Source organism: Sceloporus occidentalis, unplaced genomic scaffold (genome assembly GCF_023333645.1).
Source record: "Sceloporus occidentalis isolate IW3139 unplaced genomic scaffold, rSceOcc1.0.p SCAF_1, whole genome shotgun sequence".
Classification (NCBI taxonomy): Eukaryota; Metazoa; Chordata; class Lepidosauria; order Squamata; family Phrynosomatidae; genus Sceloporus; species Sceloporus occidentalis.
This window is the reverse complement of record NW_028316981.1, coordinates 245,611,257-245,634,310: the sequence shown is the minus strand read 5'-3', so window position 1 is coordinate 245,634,310 and position 23,054 is coordinate 245,611,257. Positions and strand designations below refer to the sequence as shown.

Here is a 23,054-nt window from a genome sequence, read left to right as displayed (position 1 = left end):
GGCCGTCGGGCGGGGAAGTTGTGGGCCTGGAGGGCTCCCCTTGGCCCTCAGGGAGCCTGCGTGGGGCGAGGAGGAGGAGGAGGAGGCTGCTTGGGCAAACCTTGCCCTTGGAGCAGGCTCCTTGGCAGCATCCTGCAGGGAAGGAGGACCACAAAGGGCTCTTTGTAGAGCAGCTCCTGGGCCCCTCTTCTCCTTTGGCCGGCGCCAGCCATGGGGGCAGGCAGAGCCGCCTTCCTCTTCTCCCTCTTCGTGGCCACTTGGCTTCCCTTCCAAGCTGCAGGTAAGGCTGGCTGGCAGGGGGAGACCATGGCTGCATCCCCACGGGAGAAATAACCCGCTTTGGCCCCGCTTTGCCTCTTTCTTCTGGAGCCCCGGGGAAGGGTCTTCCCGCCTCGCAAGGAGGACGAAAGGGAGAGGACCCGCGAGAGGAATGGAGGACAGCCAGGGCTACAGAAACGTTTTGAGGAAGAAACTCCCCCAGAAGCCTCAATGTAGGCGTCCCAGGCTCCAGGTTGGAGAACTCTGAAGAAAGATGTGTAGGACATGATTAAGCACAAAAGCTCAGAGCACTCCTAGTTAGGGTTAGTCATGGTCAAAATGGAGGACAGTGGAGAAAGATGTGTAGGACATGACCAGCTGCGAAAGCTAAAAGCACTCCTAGGAATGTCAGTGCATGCTCCTTAGTTAAAATGGAGGACATTGAAGAAAGATATGTAGGACATGATCAACCGCAAAAGCTAATAGCACTCCTAGGAGTGTAAATGTATGTTTCTTAGTCATGGTCAAAATGGAGGACATTGAAGAAAGAAGTGTAGGACATGACCAGATACGAAAGCTTCGCACTCCTAGGAATGTAAATGCATGCTTCTCAGTCCTGCTCAAAATGGAGGAGCTATTGCCATTCCTCCTGGGCAGAAGGTTGAAATGAAGGAGGCGTCCTGGAAAAGGAGGACGTGCCTGGTCCCCTGAGGCTTCCTCACTCAGGCTCTCCTCAACTTTGGGGGGCTTCCTGAGAAGGAAATGCCTTCCCCCAAATCCTCCCCAGGCGTCAATGCTGGGCCTGAGGCTCTTGCTCGCGAGGAGCCCCATTGGGTCGCAAGTGGGCGTCTTTTCCCTCTCTTCGCCTTCAAAACCCCCTGAGGCTCCGAATTGTAAAGGACCTTAGGCTGCCTAAGCACCCCCAAAACCATTAAAGGAGGGAACGCTAAGAAACACAACTCCCTCTCTATGTACCTATCCAAGCCCTCCACTTTTCTTCTCTCCTCAAATTCCCCACAGAGCCATCCTTCTCTCCCTCTCTTTGCTAATAATAATAATAATAATAATAATAATAATAAAATATTCGAGTGTGTAAAACTTTTTTTTTTTTAAAGACGAAAGTTAAGAGCCAGGTTTTTTGGAGAGGGAGGGGAAAAGAAAGGAAAGAGGAGAAGGGATATGGAGAAAGGGAGGCTGACGAAAACGTTTTTGCAAGAGGAAAGGAAAAAGGGAGAGAGAAAAAACAAAACTTTGAATGTCTCTCTCCTGCATCCAGCCTTGTTTCCTTTTTTGAGACAGAAAAGGGGCGTCTGGCTGCTGCATATTGGGGTGGGTTTGAAGAAGAAGGGGGGGATAAGGGGTTTTGTTTATTATTTATTTACGGAATTTATGCCCCGCCCTTCAGCCCTAAAGGCTCTCAGAGCAGCTTACAATTATTATTATTTTTAATTAGGTGGTTCCCTGCCCTCAGGCTTACAATCTAAAAAGACAGAATGGAAAAGGAGAAGGGAATGGTGCTGGGGAAGGGATCAGGTCCAGCAGTCCTCCTCTCCCTCTGAGGCCTGGACCAAGGCAGATGGACTGTTGTCGTTTCTGTGGACGTTATGAGACAAGGGGAATTGGAACTATAATCCAATGGCAATCTGAATGCAATCATGGGGTTTAACTTTATTGCATGATAGACTACCACACGCAATTTCAGGCAATGGGAAGTCAGTTGGAATGCAATCATGGGGTTTCACATTATTGCATGAGAGGTGATCACACACAATTTTGGGCAATGGCAAGCTATTTTTGGGCAATGGGAAGTCAGTTCGAACACAATTTGAATTCACATAAATTCACTGAGCTAGTGAATTCATGTGAATGCGTTCTGGCCCCACTTTCTTTCATTCAAAATTAAGATAAATTTCTCCCGTGTGATAAACTCCTGTGTGCCTTCAAGGAGTTACCTACCAGAGGGCTCTCTTGGCAAACTTTGTTCAGGGAGGGGCTCCCTTTGAGGATGAGAGAGTGTGACTCGGCCAGTGGAGAGTGAGGATTTGAACCCTGGTCTCCAGAGTCACAATCCAGTACTCAAACCACGATGCCACGATGGTGTAGGGCATTGCCCCTTCTTTTATTTTTGGGACTTATTGAAGGGGGGGGGAGCATTTTGCCTCGTTGGTGATGATACTTCAAAGTCTGCCTCTGCACTGTGGAAAATAATCCAGTTTGACCCCACTTTAACCACCCTGGCTCCATGCTGTGGGATTGTGGGCACTGCAGATTGTTGTGGCACCTCTGCTAGGAGTGCCTTTAGCTTTATGCATTTGGTCATTTTCCACAGTCTTGAATTTCTATGGCTTCTGTTCTATATAAATGCTATGACGGTGTGTAAGGTTGGTACCTGAAGAAAAACACTTGCCACATTCTGGGCATTTGTATGGTTTGTCTCCTGTGTGGGCCCTTTGATATCGCACAAAGTGTTTCTTCCAAGCAAAGCATTTTCCACATTGCTGGCATCGCCACAAGAAACTGCAGTGTCCTGGATTCCATAGCATGGAGCCAGGGCAGTTAAAGCAGGGTCAAACTGGATTATTTCCACAGTATGGAAACAGCCAAAGGAGCCTCCTTTTGTCTCCCCTTTCCCATATGTGTGTTTTAGTCGAGCCTCATTTCCTGTGCATTACCTGGCTGACCCAAGGCAGCAAAAGAAAGACGTAAAAAGGAGCCTTGAAAGGCTCAGCCAAAGGCCAGCCTCCTCGGTTCAACAAGCCTGGCAATTGTTTGGAGGAGCCTCCGTTGAGGCGGCCCTATTAACATCTGACCTGTTTGTTGCGCCTGCCCTCGCTTGCAGCTGAACTCTTGCCAATTCGCCCCGGCTTCCCTCTCTCTTTCTCTCTCTCTGCCCTAAGCAGAGGCAAGATTTATGGGAGCCCTCTTGAGGAGTGTGAGGCTCTGGTGGAAGACTTTTAACAGGCCTTTGCAAAAGAAATTGCCTGGGCTTGGTGTTTTATGTCCATTGTGGCGCTCACATTGCAGGCCCACTAAACAGGGACTTCAGATGTGTTAAAAACCATACAACACTAAACTTCTTCCCACATCACCCCCTCAACCCATTAAATGAAATAGGGGAGCAGAGGAGGGCAGAAGCCACTGTTAGGCTTTGGTTGGAGGAGTCTATGCCCAATCTCCCTCATTTTTATCCCCCCCCCCCCTTCAGATCCTTTCTGGCATTCTCTTACACTCTTCAATCTGTTTTGGGTTTGTTCTGTTATCTCAGGAAGATGATGAGGATGATTATCTGACAATTTCTTTCTTTCAGTTAGTCTCAAAGCTGCTACAAGATCTCTCTGTGTACTAATTCTACAAACTAACAATGCTATATCTTTGGATTCTGTCTTCTCCCCTCTTCCCTGTATCATGCGTGTGCACTCGACTTACGTTTTTTAAGGCAAGGAATATTCAAACATTGTTTACGTTGCATTCCTCTGAAATAAACCCTACAGTATCTGGTATTCCATGGTGGTTCTCCATCCATGTGCTAACCAGGGCAGACCCTGCTTGGCAGAAGGATACTTTGAAGGCGGTGGGGGGGGGGAACTAGCTGAATTTCCCTTTAGCTGACATTTCAAAGGAATACATTGTGTTAAATTGCTTGTTCAGAGGAATAATAATGAGAAATCTGTCCCAGCTGAAGAACAGCAGGCCAACACTCCACAAAGTAGAAAGGGCCTGTTAATCAGTTGCATGTTTTAAAAAACACTTTTCTTCCTTTTGTTGCATGGTCTGATGCATTTACTTCTCCCCAGGAGGTGACAGATGCCTAGATTTGTTGTTATTCAGCTCCAGGATCCCATGGTCTTGCCATTTGTTGCTTTATCATGGGGTGGGAGATAACATTTCTGAGTTTATTTTTGAGGGGGAACCTCCTGGCTGTATGGGAGGACTAGGATGGTGTGTGGGGAAGGGGGTAAGGTTGCAGAACCAACAAGAGCTCCAGTAAGTTGCAAATACTTTGCCCTTCTGACCTGGTGTTCCTCCTCCAGTTTCTATTGGGGATGTGGCTGGGGAAAAAAAAAATAGGAATGGAAATCCCCCCCCCCGCCCCCCAGGACTGGGAGGTGGCTGCAGAGTGGTGGAGGTTTATGTATGCATAAATGGCAAATAGGCCATTTCTTCAGGGACTACCCAAGGCAGGATGGTAGGCATTCTTTTTTTGCTAAAGACCCAGCCCTGAAGTGAGATATAACCTTCCAGCCCAACCCCCATTTCCTTTCCACAGCTGGATTTGTTTTAAGGGGGCCAGCAAGGAAGAGCACAGGAGTGCAACCCCCCCCCCTTCCCTTCTTCTCACTGCAAGAGGATCTCCTTCCCCCTTTGATAGACTTCAGGCTAGTTCACTGCACTCTGTCATAATGAAGCCTTGTTCTCTCAAAACAAGAGTTACTTTTGCACTGATATTTTTATTGACTTTTGTTTGAATGAAAAAAATCTCTTTCCCTTGAAAAGAAAAAAAAAAAAAAGAAATTAAACCAGGAGTGACATTTTAGTACAATATGTGAAATATTTTAATCTTATTTCTGAGGGTGGCTTTGCTCTTCCTTTAGTAAATCCATCCCCTTCCCTGAAGTTTCTTAATTTGTAAGAATTCTGTGAAAAACCTTCTCTATAAGATTCTAATAGCACAGCCCTTCTGAATATGCCTACTTGAAAGTAAAGGGCTCTCCAGACTGCCCCTGAGGTGCGGCATGCAGCCACCCCTTTACTGGCTGGATCGGGGCTACAGCAACCTCACACTGCAGCCCCAAACTGGCCTCTAGAGCTGCAAAAAGCAGCTCCTTTTTGCGCTCCCCCAAGAGGTGCTATAGCCACAGCAGTGTGGCTTTATGATGCTCCTTTGGTGCTGCATCATGTGGATGCAGTGCCAGAGGTACATCATGATGGCGCATGCTTATGGACTGGTATTTGCCAAAATGGTGCCCTGGGGATGAGGTTAGGGTGTCCAACATGAGGACGCTGAGCCCTGACTCTGTCCACAGGCTGGCGCTTTCTGCCAGTCTATATAGGGACTACATCTCTTGGTGTTCAGAGGGACTTACTCCCAAGTAGGTGTGCAGAGAAAAATAGCTCCAAACTTCTGTGGCTTCCAGGTGGTGGCCTCATACTATAGAAGAATTAAACACTATAGTTTTCACATACAGAAAGTGCCCTTCCATTATTCTGGGTATTGTATAAATCTCTGAATGGATTGTGTTGGGAATAAATATTTCAAGGAACAGTTCTTAGTGACTGTTCTAGAACGCATGTACATATGTTTGTGGTTTACTTTGACAATGATTCTTGTTATGATCAGCCTCTTAAAATTTCTCTGGGTAGAGGAAGAGAGAAGATATGGCATATGGCTTCAGTTCATACACTGGTGGGGGGAGGAGTGATACAGAATAATAGTTGAGTTGGAAAGACCTGTCCTATTTGTCACATGGTAATCACTCTGTATTATACCCACATCTCCATGTTTATGTCCATAAGTAGACTGATCTATTTGAACCCCCTCCTCCACAGTTTTTCAAAGGGGGGGGGTGAGGGCAGAAGACTTTTTTTTTTGGACCATAGCTTTCAGAATGCTGGGACTTGTAATCCAGACAAGTACCTTTCCCAAGATCTGTGGCTAAATTGTACAGATAGCACCCACACAATCAGACATGTTATGTGAAAGGTCCCACAAAGAGGTCAAGATGTTTTCTTCAGTGAATGCATTAGTGCTAATATGGAATACTGTTGAACTGCAGATTAGCACATTTACCCAGCAGTGCCTTCCATTTATTTTTGCAGGATTTACTGGTTTAGGATGCCACCATGACATTTGGATCCTATACACACCTGGATAGATTCATTCATAGGCACCAATCCAGATGGCAGCTGCTTCCTTGTGGTATAATTCCAAATGTTTGCAATATGTGTGTGAGTACCGCAGCTACTTAGGAAGGGCTGATGGTGTGGTTCTCCCAAATCTAATAATCATTTCGCCTACGAATTGGCTGCTCAGCAAACAGGAAGAGCCTATATTACCATATGTGCTCTTCCAAAGGAATCCAGTATGAAAAGAAACTGTACAATTAGAATATACTTTGTGATATTCATCTAAAAATATGAAGATAAGACTTTTAAGAAGTTTTTAAAAAGAAGCATCCTTAGTTTATAAATACTACATTGTCACAGTTTTAGGCCTGCCTCAGTCCACCAGTTTCTGAAGTCTCCTCGCAATCTAGTGTTAACCATTTGTTCCCATTTGTGTGGGAATTCTTGTAGAAAGAATAGATACAGAAAAGCACACATTGTTAATCAGCAGACAAAGGAGACTGGGTTCCACATGCTTATTTATGGTCTAAATTTATTCTTTAAAAGGAATACATGTTGACCATCAATAAGTATATGGAGACTAGTCTCCTTGTTCTGCTGACTAGATATTCTTGTAAACATCATTCCCTGAGTTTGCTGCCAGACCTTGGAGAAGTTATTTGTTGAGAGTACAGGTAACTTTTCTAAGCTCTGCTTGCTGTGCAGTGTGATGCTAACCCAGCATTTTTGTTAAAAGTCCTGTCCCCCTCCTAGTGGAGAATGGAGTGTTTACCCATCATAAGCGTATTTTCCCACGATTGTGTAGGACTACACCAATATTAAGTAACAAAATACAATTCAGATGTTATGGCTGCTAGCTTAAATAATAATTGTTCTTTTAAAAGTTCTCTGTTAAAGCAAGTTGATTTGACTGAACTTATGTCAACTGAAGGATCTGATTATGAATTGTATGTCTTACACTGTGAAATAAAGTATTTTTTTAAAAAAAAAAATAAGCGTATTTTCCTAAATTTGTCTTTGCTTAGGCAATAGCTTAGGCAATATGATGGCAAGAGTATTTGTAGGAGGAAAAGTAGTGGATGAGAGGGGTGCTTAACTTTCCCTGTAACCACAGTCTTCCTTGCAAACACTCCCTTTCCTCCCCATCCCCATGCCTTTCCTTTTGCTAAACTTCTGGTTTTAGGTCCTGTCTCAAATAAAATGTATTAAAATGTGCCAGGAGACTATTTGTAGTGGGGAACTAGTGAAACATTTTCCTTGTGCCTGCCAGTTCTTTCTTGTACTGGATGTATTTTCCTCAACCCCCACCGCTGTGTGTGTTTTTATGATATCTAGCTCTCTTAAATATAAGTGCATTAGGAAATAACTTTGGAATGAGGGAAGATTTGGTGGTGATGGTGAACCACTGCAGTCAAATTTACACAAATGCAGTATGAAATCAGGAAGCTCAATATAGGTCAAACTGTTTCTAAAAAACAAACTAGTAAACATACCAATAATTCTGTGATGTATTTCAAACATTAAGGCTTATCATTAATATCTGCAGGCTGTCAAAGACTAATACAGTGCGCCCGTGCCATACGCAGGTGCGCCATACGCGGACTTGAGCGTATGTGCTCAAGCCGCGGCATGCACGCGGGGCGGAAGGGGTGGCGCGTCCCATTCAATTGAATGGGCGTGCACGCCCATTGTGCCCCGCGCACGCCCGCGCCGCCGCGCCCGAGCCCCATTGTTTCCAATGGGGCTCGAGCATAGGCGGAATTCGCCTTACGCGGAGGGATCCGGAACGGATCCCCCGCGTAAGGCGAGGACGCACTGTAATGAAAAAAGACCAGGGGTTCAAAATTGTAACGAGAACAGATTTTAGGATCTGTATTTTAAGAACTGATTTTAAACACAAAGGGGATGAAGGCTAAGATTGTAAGCCTGAGGGCAGGGAACCGTCCAATTAAAAAGATTGTATGTACAGCGCTGTGTAAATTTACAGCGCTTTATAAATAAAAGATAATAATAATAATAATAATAATAACAACAACAACAACAACAACTTTCCAAATGTAGTTGGACTGCACCTCTCAACATTCTTCAGCACTTTTGTGTTAGCCAGACCTACTAGGGTTTACATTCCAGCAACATCTCTATGACCATATAATTTCCACCACTGTCCTATACACACCTGAGAATATATTCTTGTTAACTGCCTTCAAGTCAACCTTGACTCATGGCGAACCTGTGAATGAACCTGTGTCTTCCTCTCTTCCTACTGTCTTTCACCTTTCCAAGTATTATTTTCTTTTCTAGTGATTTGTGCCTTCTCATGAAGTGACTGATGTTTGAAAGTCTCAGATGTCTTGGTTTCTATGGAGAGTTCAGGCTTGATTTGTTCTAGGACTCATTTGTTTGTCTTTATCCATGTTATCCGTAGAACTCTTCTTCAGCACCACATTTCAAATCAGTCGATTTTTTTTCCTTTTTAGCTTTCTTCACACCCATACATAGTGATGGGAAATACAATGGCATGGACAATCCTAGCTTCAGCATTTAGTTGTATATATTTGTCCCTTAAGGATCTTGTCTAGTTTTTTTTCATAGCTCCTATTCCCGTTTCTAGTCTTCTGATTTCTTGACTCCATTATGATCCAAGGTATGGAAAATCTTTAGCTATTTTAATTTCTTCATTATCTACATTGAATTTAGGTAAATCTTCTGGGTCATTATTTTTGTTTTTTTAATCTTCAGCTATAAGCCTCCTTAGAACTTTCTGCTTTGACTTTCTTTAGTAATTGTAAAAATTAAAGATATAAATGTGAACATCACAGTAGGGATTGTCCAAGCCATTATATTCCCCATAACTATGTAAGGATGTGAGAGATGGATAGTATAGAAAGCTGATAGAAAGAAAATAAATTCACCTGAGATGCTGGTCTGGAGAAAAATGCTGAGGATACCATGGATGGTCAAGAGGATGAACAAATGGGTCCTAGAACAGATCAAGCCTGAACTTTCCCTAGAAGCCAAGATGACCAAATTGAGGCTGTTGTACTTTGGCCATATCATGAAAAGGCGTGAATCATTGGAAAAGACAACAATTCTAGGAAAGTTTTAGAAGGCAGTAGAAAGAGAGGGAGGTGCCAGGTGGTTTGACTCAATTAGAGGGGCCACCGGACTGAGCCTACAGGATCTGAGCAGAGCAGTTGAGGACAGACGTCTCTGACATGTCTCATCCACAGAGTCACCATGCGTAAAGGGGCAGTTAGCAACAACAAAGTAATTTTCCAAGCAGTTGCCATTTTCTACTAGTAGTATGGTGTCATCTGCATGTTTTAGATTATTGATATTCCTTTCTCCAATCTTCGCTCCATCCTCCACATCTATACCTGCTCTGTGTATGATATTTTCAGGATACAAATAGGATGACAGAATGCAGCTTTGCCTGACCCCCTTTCCGATTGGAAACCATTCTGTTTCTCTGTATTCTTTTCTCAATGTAGCCTCTTGTCCTGAGTACAAGTTACACGTCAGGACAGTCAAATGTGGTGGCACTCCCATTTCTTTAAGCTTTTCATTATCATGATTTCCTGATTCATAGCTTTTCATCATCCAAAGCTTTGGTATAGATTATAAAGTACATACTAATTTTCTTCCAGAATTCTTTGGTGCACTCCATTATCCAACATTACTTGAGGAAGTAGGCTCAAATCTACAAATGCTCATACTACCAACTTCCTACTTTCAATTAGTCTCAAAGTTGTTACAAGATCCCTTTGCATACTGCTTTCCCAGACTCACACAGCTATGTTTTTGAATTCCATTATCCAAAGTATGTTTGCAATGTGAACCCTAGTGCCTTTCCTGAACCTGAGCTACCTGAGAGTATATCCCATTAGAATTTGTGGAGATTACTTTTCAGTAAATGTGTAGTGAAGATAGACAGTTTTGGATCTCCCATCAGCCATAGTGAGTATAGCCAGTGAGGGATGGTGGGAGTTGAGTTGCAGTCTACTGACATCTGGAGGGCCTCCTTTGGCCACCCATTGGGACGTGTCACTGAAATGTTCTCCTTGCAATTTGTAATACATTTTGCAAACTTCCAGGTTTTAATATGAAAAGGTTTAGTTTCTTACAAAAAAAATAGTCTCCTTTGTTTCGCAGTTAAATTGACAGTCATAAAATCTTCAGTTTATTTCTGGGAGTGACTGGATTTTGTGAATAGCAGTTTTGTCTTCACAGTCTCTTGTTTTCTGCAGAGAGGAAAGAAATACAAGAGAGGGACAGGAGGAAGATTGACAAATTTGGGAGATTAATCCTATTTAAGAAGCTTTCAGTTATTTGCAGGAAAGCTGATCTCCCTCTTTTAAAACACACTTCACTTTGGGCAAAGTGTTAGTATCATTCATTATTTGTCATCTGTATCAAAACAATTAGATTACTCATTACAACTGGATTTAAACTGGATTTTTAAGACACTGAAGTAAGAAAAGGCACTGTTTTGTGTATTGGATGTTGAGCTTGATAGTTGCGCGTTTCTTTACACGGATTTAACTTCTCTTGAATACTGACTGCCAAATTAACAATTGGTTTTCAATCAGCATCATCTCATGTTGAAAGCATGTAGCACTTGAAGTGTATATTTAAATGCCAGAAAATAAATAAAACAACCTCAGATCTAGCCTGGTATATATTGTTCAGAATTTGCATTGTTTTGCTTTGTGCTGATAAATGTTTCATGGAATAAATTGTTATTTTTATTACTTTTGTAGAATTTTGATATTTTTGCAGAAGTAGGCTCCTTCATGTAAAGAGGAGGTGCAGTTTTATGTTTCTGGGACTGGCTTTTTTTTTAAAAAGGAAGCTGTCATTAAAATCACTATGTCTGGAAAGTATGCAAGTACTCAGATCTTCTAATCCAGTGAGTACAAACTAGTTAAAGCTTCAAAGAAAAGGAATGGCAGGCTTTTGCTCCAATGAAAGAAGAGTCATTGTTTGTTAATCCTGTTTTTTTATTGTTATCTAGACTGCTGGCTCCTGTAGCACACCCCCTGTAGCCATTTGGGACAAATAGCAATTAGACTTAAATGATTCTTTCCTTTCTCTCTCATGAGAGGTTTGAAGTCAGAAGTACCCTTTGCAACCTTTGCTTTTGTAAACTATACTCTGAACTGAAGTCTTGAGCTGAAAGCATTCTTCTTTAAATAACATGTAAGTTTCTAATATCTTTACTTCAAAATGAAATTAGTGGCATACCAAAAGTTGTCGTATCTTCAGAAGAAAAACTTTCCTCTAATTTGTGTAACATTCCATTTTTAAATTTGCCATTTGATAGCCAGAAAGTCTCCCAACATGTTTCTTGCTGCATTTTTTATGTCTGAATAAACTGATTTGAGTTTTATGAAGCCTTGTTCTTTTGCTGAGAGCTGTTAACATCCAACTGTGTTAAAGAAGCCACCTGATTAACATTTCTAGATGTGTGTATGTTTGTGTATGTATGTATGTATGTATGTATGAAAAATGGAGTTTAGTTGTGTCGAAATTAGACTGTGGAGTTTAGTTGTATAGCTGAATTTAGCCAAGCATCTTGCTGTGGCAAACACAAACAAAAGGATTCTGTTAAATGATAACAAGGTGGTTCACAGAGAAAGATCATTGTTTGCTTTGTTCTTTCTTTCTAAGGCTTTTGAAAAAGAGATCTTCAAGGAGGCGTTTGATCATGTATGTGAGTTAGGAACAGCAGAAAAGGAAGCACTAAATTATTTGATTTGTTTTCATCATCAGAGGTTGGTGGCCTGGAAGCTTGTCCAGCTAAGGCCACATTGTTAAGCACGAAGGGGAAAGCTGTACTTTTAAATCCAGCCCTACTTGGCTTAATTGAAATGTGAAATAGTTGTTGAGACTTTTTTGTTTTAATACTGTCTGCTTCTCTAGTTGTGGGACCAGTACTCTTCCCTGTGATAGGTTATTCTTTTTCTTTCTGCCCTGCCTCTTCAGCTCTGCATAATGTTCAGATATTCTTTTCCCCTGCTACTGTATGGTATGTTGGTCAATGTTTGGAAAGCTTAATTTCTTGGACTATAATGCTCAGAATCTCCAGCCAAGCATAGTCATGCTGGCTTGGGGATTCAGGGAATTTTTTAAAAAAAGTTCCAAGCTCTAGTCCTGTTCACTTTTTGCTTTCCTGTCAGGCATTTTCAGAACATGGCAAGATTAGGTGTGAGAAGTTCCAATGTTTATTTTCCAAAGCCCCGAGACTGATGGGAAGGCTGTTCTCAGTTTTCATGGGGCACACAAGAAGGTTGCAGACAGCATGTAGGAATGGTCACTTAGCACATGTCATTTCTTTTGGTTTAAAGAGGCCAGCTAAAGTTGCCCTGTCTGTGGACTCTCCAAATCTTGGCAGTAATACTGTTTCATTTTTGCTCTGAGATAGTGAGTTTAGCCATAGGACTGGAGAGGTTATTGTGTGAGGTTGTGGTGTCCTCTCTACTATCATACATCCTGTTGTGGTGCATTTTTATCTAAATGATTCTGTAGTGACAGTAGATTTTTATTGTGATACAGTACATGACAGTACTCAGCCCCTCTCCCCTAATACCACTGTACTGGTATAAGTATGCCCCAAGTCTGTAGGGGTGTGTGTAAGTGCAAAACAATGGGATATTAACATATTGTCTGTACAGCCAGAGCACCCCCCCCCAAAAAAAAAAACAACAACAACATACCTTCACATGAGAGTACTCTTGAGTTTGGAAAAAGAAAAATATAACTGATACAGTGCAACATTTGTTGTAACTAATTTTTGTCTGAGCGTTTCCTTCTTTGTGGTGTGTGTGTGTGGGTGGGTGGGTGTATTACTGAAAATGAGAGGTAGATAATAGGGTTACTGTTTCAAATTCTTCAAATGACAGTTTAGTGTAACCCTATCTTGGACGTCATAGTCTGTGTATAGAACTGTAACATGGCTGGGAGACTAAATGTTATTTGCCTGATAAGGATTAATAGCAAGGATAGAAATCAGGTTGGCTTTCCAGATACTGTTAGACTATAACTCCCAGCATTCCTTGCCATTGGATGTGCTGGCTGCTGTGATTTACAGTTCAGCAACTTCTAGAGGTCTTATTCCTAATTAAGAGGGAGTTATATTCATAGGGCAGTCATACATTGACAGATGGCTTGAAGGCACATACACACATGCACAGATGTCTTTACCTGACTAGGACTAAATTCTGCATAAAAATGCATAGAAACATGAAGGCGTTGTACCTTTCCCCACTCCTCAGCTAGCATTGAAAGAATGAGGTTTTGATCTTGGATCTAGAAGTAGAAAAATAATTTATAATCGCTTTCACCTCTATTGGATGGCAATAAAGAGCAACAACAAAACTTTTCAAAAACAAGATCTTACGGAATCATATGGCACATGAAGTGAAATAGTATTTGCTTAACGTCTGCTAAGTTTATTTCTAGGAACAGAATAAGAATCAGAAATTTCTGTGTCTCCCATGACTAAGCAGGTTCTGGAGGATTTTCTTCTATAGACATAAAATCATGTTGTTTATGTGATTCTGCCTGTACATGTTGAGTCTCCCTTATCCAAAAGGTTTAGGACAAGAAGTGTTTTGGATTTTAGGTGTTATTTTATAGATAAAAAAGGTTTGGAATACCTGTATTTGCATATACATACATAATGAGTTATGTTGGAGATGGGACCTAAGTCTAAACACAAAATTCATTTATGTTTCATATGCATGTTATACACCTAGCCTGAAGGTAGTTCTAAACAATATTTTAAATAATTTTGTGCATGACATTGAACCATCATAAAGCAAAGGTGAAAAAAAGTTTTCTTTTTTAGAGTAATTCAGATTTTGGAATTCTAAATAAGGAAGACTCAACCTATAGTTGTCTCTTTGCTTGATTCAGAGTACACCTCTGTGGAGCTTTAAAGGAAAGGGATGTAATTAGCAACAAGCCTTTGTTTGAATGCATTCTTTATTTACAGTCATATAACCCTAGCAAATAAGTCAACAGATGTTATTAAACCACAAAAAATGTTACAACTTGTCTCACCATTCTTACTTTTGCTAGATGTCACATTTCTGCATGGCACCTTCTGCAGGTGGGAATGGTTGAGCTAACTAACTTAGCAGGGCAAAGAAATGAGCAGGAACTCCTGACTTGTCGGTCTTCTAACAAGTCAGTTGAAGCTGGTTTCTGAAACTGGACATGTTTGATACATAACAAGTTAAGATCTGGGTCCAGACATAGTGGTGGTTTACAGACGGATTGGGGCCTCAGCTGCCACAGCGGCAGCCTTGAGGCCTTGATCTGCCGCTTTTCCAGGCTGCCGGGAAGCGGCAAAAGGCCACTTCCCCATGGCTTGGAAAGGGGTGTCCTTGGGGCTTGAAGTGGCGGGGAAAGGGAGAAAGGGGCCACTTGGCCCCTTTCTCCTTTGTATTTCTGGTGGAGCTGTGTAAAGGCTGCACCAGCAACACAAAACCAAGAAGGAGCTCCAAAATGGAGCTCCTCCTGGCACCATGGAAAGGGAGCCACAAGCGCCCTTCTGTGGCGCCACGACGTTACGTCTGCGCTACTCCGTTTGGAGGCGGCGCGGCTGTGATGTAATGGCGGTGCCTATGTGGACAGGGTGCCCCCATTTTGTATGTACTCTCTTTTAGATGCCCCAGAGTACGTACTAGGATGCCCGTTTGTAAAGGGCCAATGTTAAGCTTTTGTGACTTAGCAAGTTCCAACTTGGTTTAGATGTTTCTATTTGCAGGAGAACCCATGTAACAGTGAGCTCTTTTTGTGAATGACAAACCCAGATTCTGACAAATTCTATCCTACCTTTTTGTGGGAACATGACCTTTGTCTTGCCTAATCCACAGATCTGCTTTCATAGAATCATAGAATCATAGAGTTGGAAGAGACTGCACGGGCCATCCAGTCCAACCCCCTGCCATGCAGGAAATCCAGATCAAAGCATCCCCAGCAGATGGCCATCTAGCCTCTGCTTAAAGACCTTCAAGGAAGGAGACTCCACTACACTCCGAGGGAGTTTGTTCCACTGTCGAACAGCCCTTACTGTCAGGAAGTTCTTCCTAATGTTGAGGTGGAATCTCTTTTCCTGTAGCTTGCATCCATTGTTCCGGGTCCTGTTCTCTGGAGCAGCAGAAAACAAGCTTGCTCCCTCCTCAATATGACATCCTTTCAAATATTTAAACAGGGCTATCATATCACCTCTTAACCTTCTCTTCTCCAGACTAAACATCCCCAGCTCCCTGAGTCGTTCCTCATAGGGCAAGGTTTCCAGACCTTTCACTATTTTAGTCACCCTCCTCTGACACGCTCCAGTTTCACAATGTCCTTTTTGAATTGTGGTGCCCAGAACTGGACACAATATTCCAGGTGGGGGCCTGACCAAAGCAGAATACAGTGGCACTATTACTTCTCTTGATCTAGACACTATACTTTTATTGATGCAGCCTAAAATTGCATTGGCCTTGTTAGCTGCCTCATCACACTGCTGACTCATGTTCAACTTGTGGTCTACTTGGACTCCCAGATCCCTTTCACATGTAGTTTCATTCAGCCAGGTGTCCCCCATCCTGTATCTGTGCATTTCATTTTTCTGCCCTAAGTGCAATACCTTACATTTCCCTGTGCTGAATTTCATTTTGTTAGCTTTGGCCCAGCTTTCTAGTCTATTGAGATCATTTTGAATGTTGATCCTGTCCTCTGGGGTATTAGCTATTCCTCCTAATTTGGTGTCATCTGCAAATTTGATCTGCAGATTCAACTTTTTGAATTGACAAATCTTCTGTAAGATGAAATACATTTCTTTAATATCATTAGCATGTTACATGTTGCATGTCCATTGATGCTGATTACTACTTTTGAAAAAAAGTACAATGTTTTAAAAGTGTAAATTGTTTACTTTAAAGAAGAATATTGAAAGGAATATTGAAATATCTTCCATAGAAGGATAGATGGATAGCCACATGTTTTTAGACTTTATTTCCTGACCATTAGCTATGCTGGGAAGAGCTGATGGCTGAATCTCAAACAAAGAACAAGCATCAGATGATGAAAGGGCCACTGGATTTTGTGCCTGTTCAAGAGCTGTATGGAAATTGAAAGCCTGAGTACTTCTATGTGCATATGGTGTAGTGGTTTGAACATTGGACTATGACTCTGGAGCCAGGGTTCGAATCCTGGCTCAGCTATGTAAATCCACTGGATGGCCTTAGGCAAGTCATACTCTCTCAGCATAGGGATGGCAGTGGCAAACCCCCTCAGAAGAAACATGCCAGGAAAACCCCACAGTAGGTTTGCCTTAGGGTCATTATAAGTCAGAAATGACTTGAAGGCACACAACAGCAAACTTCTATACTACCAAACTCCCTTGAACATCTCCTAATAGCTGGAACTAAAACATTTTCTTCAGTAGCTTTAGGCCAGTTCTGCTTGTCTGAATAACATATTTTTAAGCCCTTCAGTAATGATTTGTCTGGTAAGTATTATCTCACAATGAATTGGCTGCTCTAACTGAATTTCCTTGCTTTTTCCAGTTTAATGCCTTGACATTTATGTTATATTTTTGTGTATTTAAATATAATGGCTTTGCATGCTGTGTAGAGAAAAGATAAATTCAGCTGTGGATCTGTAACAGGTTGGAATTGGGATTAATTGAGTGTGAAAGTTGACTTTTCAACACAGGCTATATAACTGTCCAACTGAATCATAAAACTATCCTAGAAAATGTTTTAATTTGGGGGCATTGAAGAGCATGCATTACATTTTCCAGGTTCAGATTAATAAGTGTGGAAGTAGCTGGTGGGCATTTTAAAAAAATCAATACATTTAAAAAGGAAAAAAAATCAAATTATAAAATTGCATGATGAGAACTGAGGCCTTTCTTAGGGGGCCTTCTGGATGTGTGATGGATAGTTAACTTGTTTGACATTTTGAGCCCTTTCCTATGGTGAGCAAATTGCACTCAGTGTATTTGCCACTGTGTGCCTAGGCGGCTTGTATGTATTTGTCAAGTAGTACTTTGCCAGTGAATGCTGGGAGGTGATTTCTATACCTTTCCATTACTTTGAGCTTCTGCATATAAGCTTTTCTAGCTGCTACTCTGTGCTCATATTATTATGTAAGATTATCTCCTTGTGTTGGCCAGAGAGGCAGAATTTTCTCCCACTTCACTGAGTACAGTACTTTGAAGATATGATAGAGAGAGGAGAAGGAGAGGAGCTGCTTGGCAGCCATTTTGAGACCGTGTGCTTGAGACCGTGTGCTCGTTGCTGAAGGGGAGGAGCTTCTGTGAGTCACATCTGTGAGTCACAAGGGGGCGGATTTTCGTTTTCTTTAACTCAACAACTCTGCTCAAGTGGCATCAGGTTAGAATCAGATATTGAAACAGAACCTTCCCTTTAAGTGTAAGATAGCAGCCACTACTTACCTTTCAAGAAGTATTCCCAGTAGATTGACTGTTATATTTAGAACTAAAGACTTTGCAGTATGGACAACGAGGGATCTGCCGCAATCACCTGCAACTCTTGTGGGATGTTTCTCTTCTTGCCTACAGAAGTGGAGAACTTCACATGCACCAAGTGCAAGTTGGTAGCACTCTTGGAGGAGAAAGTGCAGCAGCTGGAGTCCAGAGTAGCTACACTTCAGCATATCAGGGAACAAGAGGATTTCCTGGACACAACAGAACTAACCATCTTGGATGAGTACCATGCAGAGGAAGATGCTAGGGTGGAAGAGGTCACTTGCCAAACAGAGGAGGCAGACAGCTGGAGGAATGTCACAAAGAGAAGTAATCCAAGAAGGAATTGTTCGGGGAGCTTGCAGCTAGAGAATCGATTTGAAGCTCTTTCCCTTATCAAGGAGGATGAAGAAGAGCAGCATGGACAGGCTTCAGGGACAGAACAGGGGAGCCTGAGAGTCCCACCCGAGGGAACAGTCGCTGCTAAGCCTCGGAGGAGGCGTGTGGTCGTAGTGGGGGACTCCTTGCTGAGGGGTACAGAAGCAGTGATTTGTAGGCCTGACAAGATGTCTCGAGAGGTGTGTTGTCTTCCAGGTGCAAAGATCCGTGATGTGACAGAGAGGCTGACAAGACTGGTCAAGCCTACTGACCAATACCCCTTCCTTTTGGTCCACGTGGGAACTAATGATACTGCAAGACACAGCATTCAGAACATCAAAAGGGATTACGAGGCGCTTGGTAGGAAGCTGAAAGGAATGGATGTACAGGTTGTCATCTCGTCTCTTCTGCCAGTTGAAGGGCATGGTCCAGGGAAGGGAGAGGAAAATAGCAGATGTGAACAACTGGCTTCGCAGATGGTGCCGCCGAGAAGGATTTGGATTCTTCGATCATGGGCTGCGGTTCCATGAGGAGGGACTTCTTGCAACAGACGGGTTGCATCTCACGCCAGTTGGAAGAAATGTTTTTGCCAACAGTCTCAAGAACTTGATCAGGAGAGCTTTAAACTGAGTTCCGAGGGGAAGGGAGACAATATTAAGGAAGGCGAAAGGGATGGCGAAAATAGTCAAACAGACATAGAGGAAACAAGGCAAACAGTGCAAGGACCCAACAGTGGGAGGCAAAAAAAACTTGCACAGGCAGCAAGTAAAAGGGAACCATGGTCTGCGATGTCTCTACACTAATGCACAGAGCATGGGAAATAAGCAAGATGAACTCGAACTCCTAGTACAACAAAGCAAATATGATATAATAGGCATCACTGAAACCTGGTGGGATGAGTCTCATGATTGGAATGTGGAAATAGAGGGGTATAACCTTATTAAGAGAAATAGGCCAAACAGGAAAGGAGGAGGAATAGCATTATATGTCAGAGATGTTTACACCAGTGAAGAGATCCTGGACATCAATCATGGAAGCCAGGTGGAGAGCATCTGGATAAGAATCAAAGGGGAGGGAAACAACAAGGGTGTTACGGTGGGAGTCTACTACAGACCCCCAAGTCAGACTGAGGAATTGGATGATATCTTTCTAGAACAGATGACCACACAGTCAGAAAAGAGAGATGTAGTAGTGATGGGCGACTTCAACTATCCTGATATTTGCTGGAAGTCAAACTCAGCAAAATCCTCAAGGTCTAGCAAATTCCTCACTTGCCTGGAAGACAATTTCATGGTCCAAAAGGTGGAAGAGGCAACAAGGGGGTCAGCTATTTTAGATCTGATCCTAACCAACAAGGATGACTTGGTTAATGGGGTGCAAGTGGTGGGATCATTAGGTGGAAGTGACCATGTTCTCCTGGAGTTTGTAATGCAGTGGAAAGGAGAAGCCAGGCAGAGTCAGACATGCATCCTAGACTTTAGGAGAGCGGATTTCAGTAAACTTAGAGAAGTATTGAGGGCGATTCCATGGTCAGAAATACTAAAAGATAAAGGAGTTCAGGACGGATGGGACTTTCTCAAAAGGGAGATACTGAAGGCACAATTTCAAACAGTTCCAGTGAGAAAGAAAAACAGGAGGTGTCTCAAGAAACCAGGATGGATGACTAAGGAACTTTCAACCGAGCTAAGTTTGAAACGGAACATGTATAAGAAATGGAAAAAGGGGGAAATCACGAAAAAGGAATTCAAAGAAATAGCAGGCATGTGTAGGGGTAAAGTCAGAAAAGCTAAAGCGCAGAATGAACTCAGGCTTGCTAGAGAGGTTAAGAACAATAAAAAGGGCTTTTTTGGATATGTCCGCAGCAAGAGGAAGAAGAAGGAAACGGTAGGGCCACTGCGTGGAGAAGATGGCAAAATGCTAACAGGAGATAGAGAAAAGGCAGAATTACTCAACACCTTCTTTGCCTCAGTCTTCTCAGAAAAGGCAAAGGGTGCTCAACCTGAGGATAATGGAGCAGAGGACAGAATAGGGGAATTTCAGCACAGAATAAGTAAAGAGATAGTAGAGGAACACCTTGTTAATCTAAATGAATTTAAGTCTCCGGGACCAGATGAACTTCATCCAAGGGTATTAAAAGAACTGGCAAAAGTAATATCGGAGCCATTGGCAATCATATTTGAAAACTCCTGGAGAACAGGAGAGATTCCAGCAGACTGGCAAAGGGCAAACGTTGTCCCCATCTTCAAAAAGGGGAAAAAAGAGGATCCCAACAATTATCGTCCAGTTAGTCTGACATCAGTTCTAGGAAAGATTCTGGAGCAGATCATTAAACAGAGAGTCTGTGAACATCTAGAAGGCAATGCCATAATCACAAAAAGTCAACATGGGTTTCAGAGAAATAAGTCATGCCAGACAAATCTAATCTCTTTCTTTGATAAAATTACCAGCTTGGTAGATGAAGGGAATGCTGTGGATATAGTATATCTTGATTTCAGTAAGGCCTTTGACAAGGTTTCCCATGACATTCTTGCAAACAAGCTTGTAAAATGTGGGCTAGACAAAGGAACTGTTAAATGGATCTGTAATTGGTTGACCGGCCGAACCCAAAGGGTGCTCAACAATGGCTCCTTTTCATCCTGGAGAGAAGTGACCAGTGGGGTCCCACAGGGCTCTGTCCTGGGCCCAGTGCTATTCAACATCTTTATCAATGACCTGGATGACAGAATTGGGAGCATACTTATCAAATTTGCAGATGACACCAAATTAGGGGGAATAGCTAATACCCCAGAGGACAGGATCAAGATTCAAAATGACCTGAATAGACTAGAAAGCTGGGCCAAAGCTAACAAAATGAAATTCAACACAGAGAAATGTAAGGTATTGCACTTAGGGCGGAAAAATAAAATGCACAGATATAGGATGGGTGACACCTGGCTGAATGAAACTACGTGTGAAAGGGATCTAGGAGTCCAAGTAGACCACAAGTTGAACATGAGTGAACAGTGTGATGCGGCAGCTAAAAAGGCCAATGCTATTTTAGGCTGCATCAATAGAAGTATAGTGTCCAGATCAAGAGAAGTAATAGTGCCACTGTATTCTGCTTTGGTCAGGCCCCACCTAGAATATTGTGTCCAGTTCTGGGCGCCACAATTCAGAAAGGACATTGAGAAACTGAAGCGTGTCCAAAGGAGGACGACAAAAATGGTGAAGGGTCTGGAAACCATGCCCTATGAGGAACGACTTAGGGAGCTGGGGATGTTTAGCCTGGAGAAAAGAAGGTTAAGAGGTGATATGATAGCCCTTGTTTAAATATTTGAAAGGATGTCATATTGAGGAGGGAGCAAGCTTGTTTTCTGCTGCTCCAGAGAACAGGACCCGGAACAATGGATGCAAGCTACAGGAAAAGAGATTCCACCTGAACATTAGGAGGAACTTCCTGACAGTAAGGGCTGTTCAACAGTGGAATGCACTTCCTCGGAAGGTGATAGAGTCTCCTTCCTTGGAGGTCTTTAAACAGAGGCTGGATGGCCATCTTTCAGGGATGCTTTGATTTGGATTTCCTGCATGGCAGGGGGTTGGACTGGATGGCCCTAGTGGTCTCTTCCAACTCTACGATTCTATGATTCTATGATTCTATTATATTTATTTGTGTGAATACATCTTCTGCTGAAGCAGAGCACTCACCTTTACTTTGTTACTGGTTGCTGAGGCCAAGTCATCCACAGTGAGTCTTTTTGAGCATTTTGCTGCTAGTGTTATGCCTAAGGTCTTACCAGCTTGGTAGAACTGTCAGGGATGATGGGAGTTGTAGCTCTTCACCTCTGGCTCTAACTCACCACCTTGTTATGCAGCGGAGCTGACCAGCTTTGATCAGTGGTTAGTGCTTTTCTCCAAAAGCAGCAGAGTTTCAGAGAATAGGCTGAAGACCCTGACAAACTCTCCAAGCCTTCTCACTCTTCTTCCTGAGATGTCTCCTAACTTCTCCAGGATTCTGCTGGCTCTTGTATCTTCACTCAAGACACCAGACAACTCAGTAGTCTTATACAAAAGATCTACTTTATTCTACTATATACAAAAACTATATGCCCTACAAATCACAATCTCTACAATCTCCAAAATATCTCCAAACTAACCACAAAATACATCGGCAAACATAGCAATTATTATAGCCATTGTCAAACACCACCCACTAGTCTGTTTCCACCCAGTGGGCGTGTACACTCATTTTGATTGGTTCTCATAGTTCAACCCATACTTAAGAGTTTCATCATTTCACCTTGTACACTTAATGAATCTCAGGTGTTTCCAACTGTACATTCTATAATTCTGTCCTTGACATTCAGGACTTCTAAATTACATTAGCTTTTTCACCTGTGTGGCTTCTTAATTGCTTTTGCTTAGTCATTGTGACTTACACATACATGTTTTATTTCTTTCACTGTATGTCCCATGTTGCATTTTCCTTAACAGAGCTTTGTGCTTTACAAGCACAGCTGTTGAGAACCTAGGATTACAACACCATGATAAGGCAGCAAAAGCAGACTTTGTAACGGCTTCTTGTTAAATAGGTTTTGGGAGAAAAATAAATAAATTTCCATGAAAGTACGTAGTCAGGAATCAAATATAACCCATTAGTGGCATAGTTGTTTGAGTTTTGGACTAGGACTCTGGGAGAAGAGGGTTGAAATTCTCACTGAGCCATGAAAATTGACTGACCTTTTCCAAGTCATCCTTACTCAGCCATGGAGAAGGGCAATGGTAACCTCCCTCTGAAAAACTCTTGCCAAGAAAAACCTATGATAGGTTCACCTTAAGGTTGTCAAAGTTGGAAATTTCTTGAAGGTGAAGAACAACAATAATGCATGGCAGCTAGATTTCATGAGCCTCACCAAGAATCCATGTTTGATCATAGCTGAATTGTCCATGTTTGATTGTAGTTGAATCACAGCTCTGTGCTAGTTGAGTATAGTGTCGAAATTAGTAAGGACATCCAGAGTTAATGTCCTAAAGAAGGGAAGTAAGCAGCTTAGTTCCGTATGTTATAAAAGGCTTTTCTGACCTAAAACAGGCTTGCATGCAGAATAAC

The 23,054-nt window shown here is 42.4% G+C and overlaps 1 protein-coding gene across 1 annotated transcript in view; it reads left to right on the top strand.

Moving 5' to 3' along the window:
• The first annotated feature begins 220 nt into the window (after nt 1-220).
• Nucleotides 221-23,054, top strand: part of LOC149323705 (tyrosine-protein kinase transmembrane receptor ROR2) — a 179,704-nt gene continuing 156,870 nt past the window's right edge. The window contains exon 1 of the mRNA XM_089512142.1: nt 221-280. The gene's annotated coding sequence lies outside the window, so the exon portion shown is untranslated. The remainder of the gene's footprint in view (nt 281-23,054) is intronic.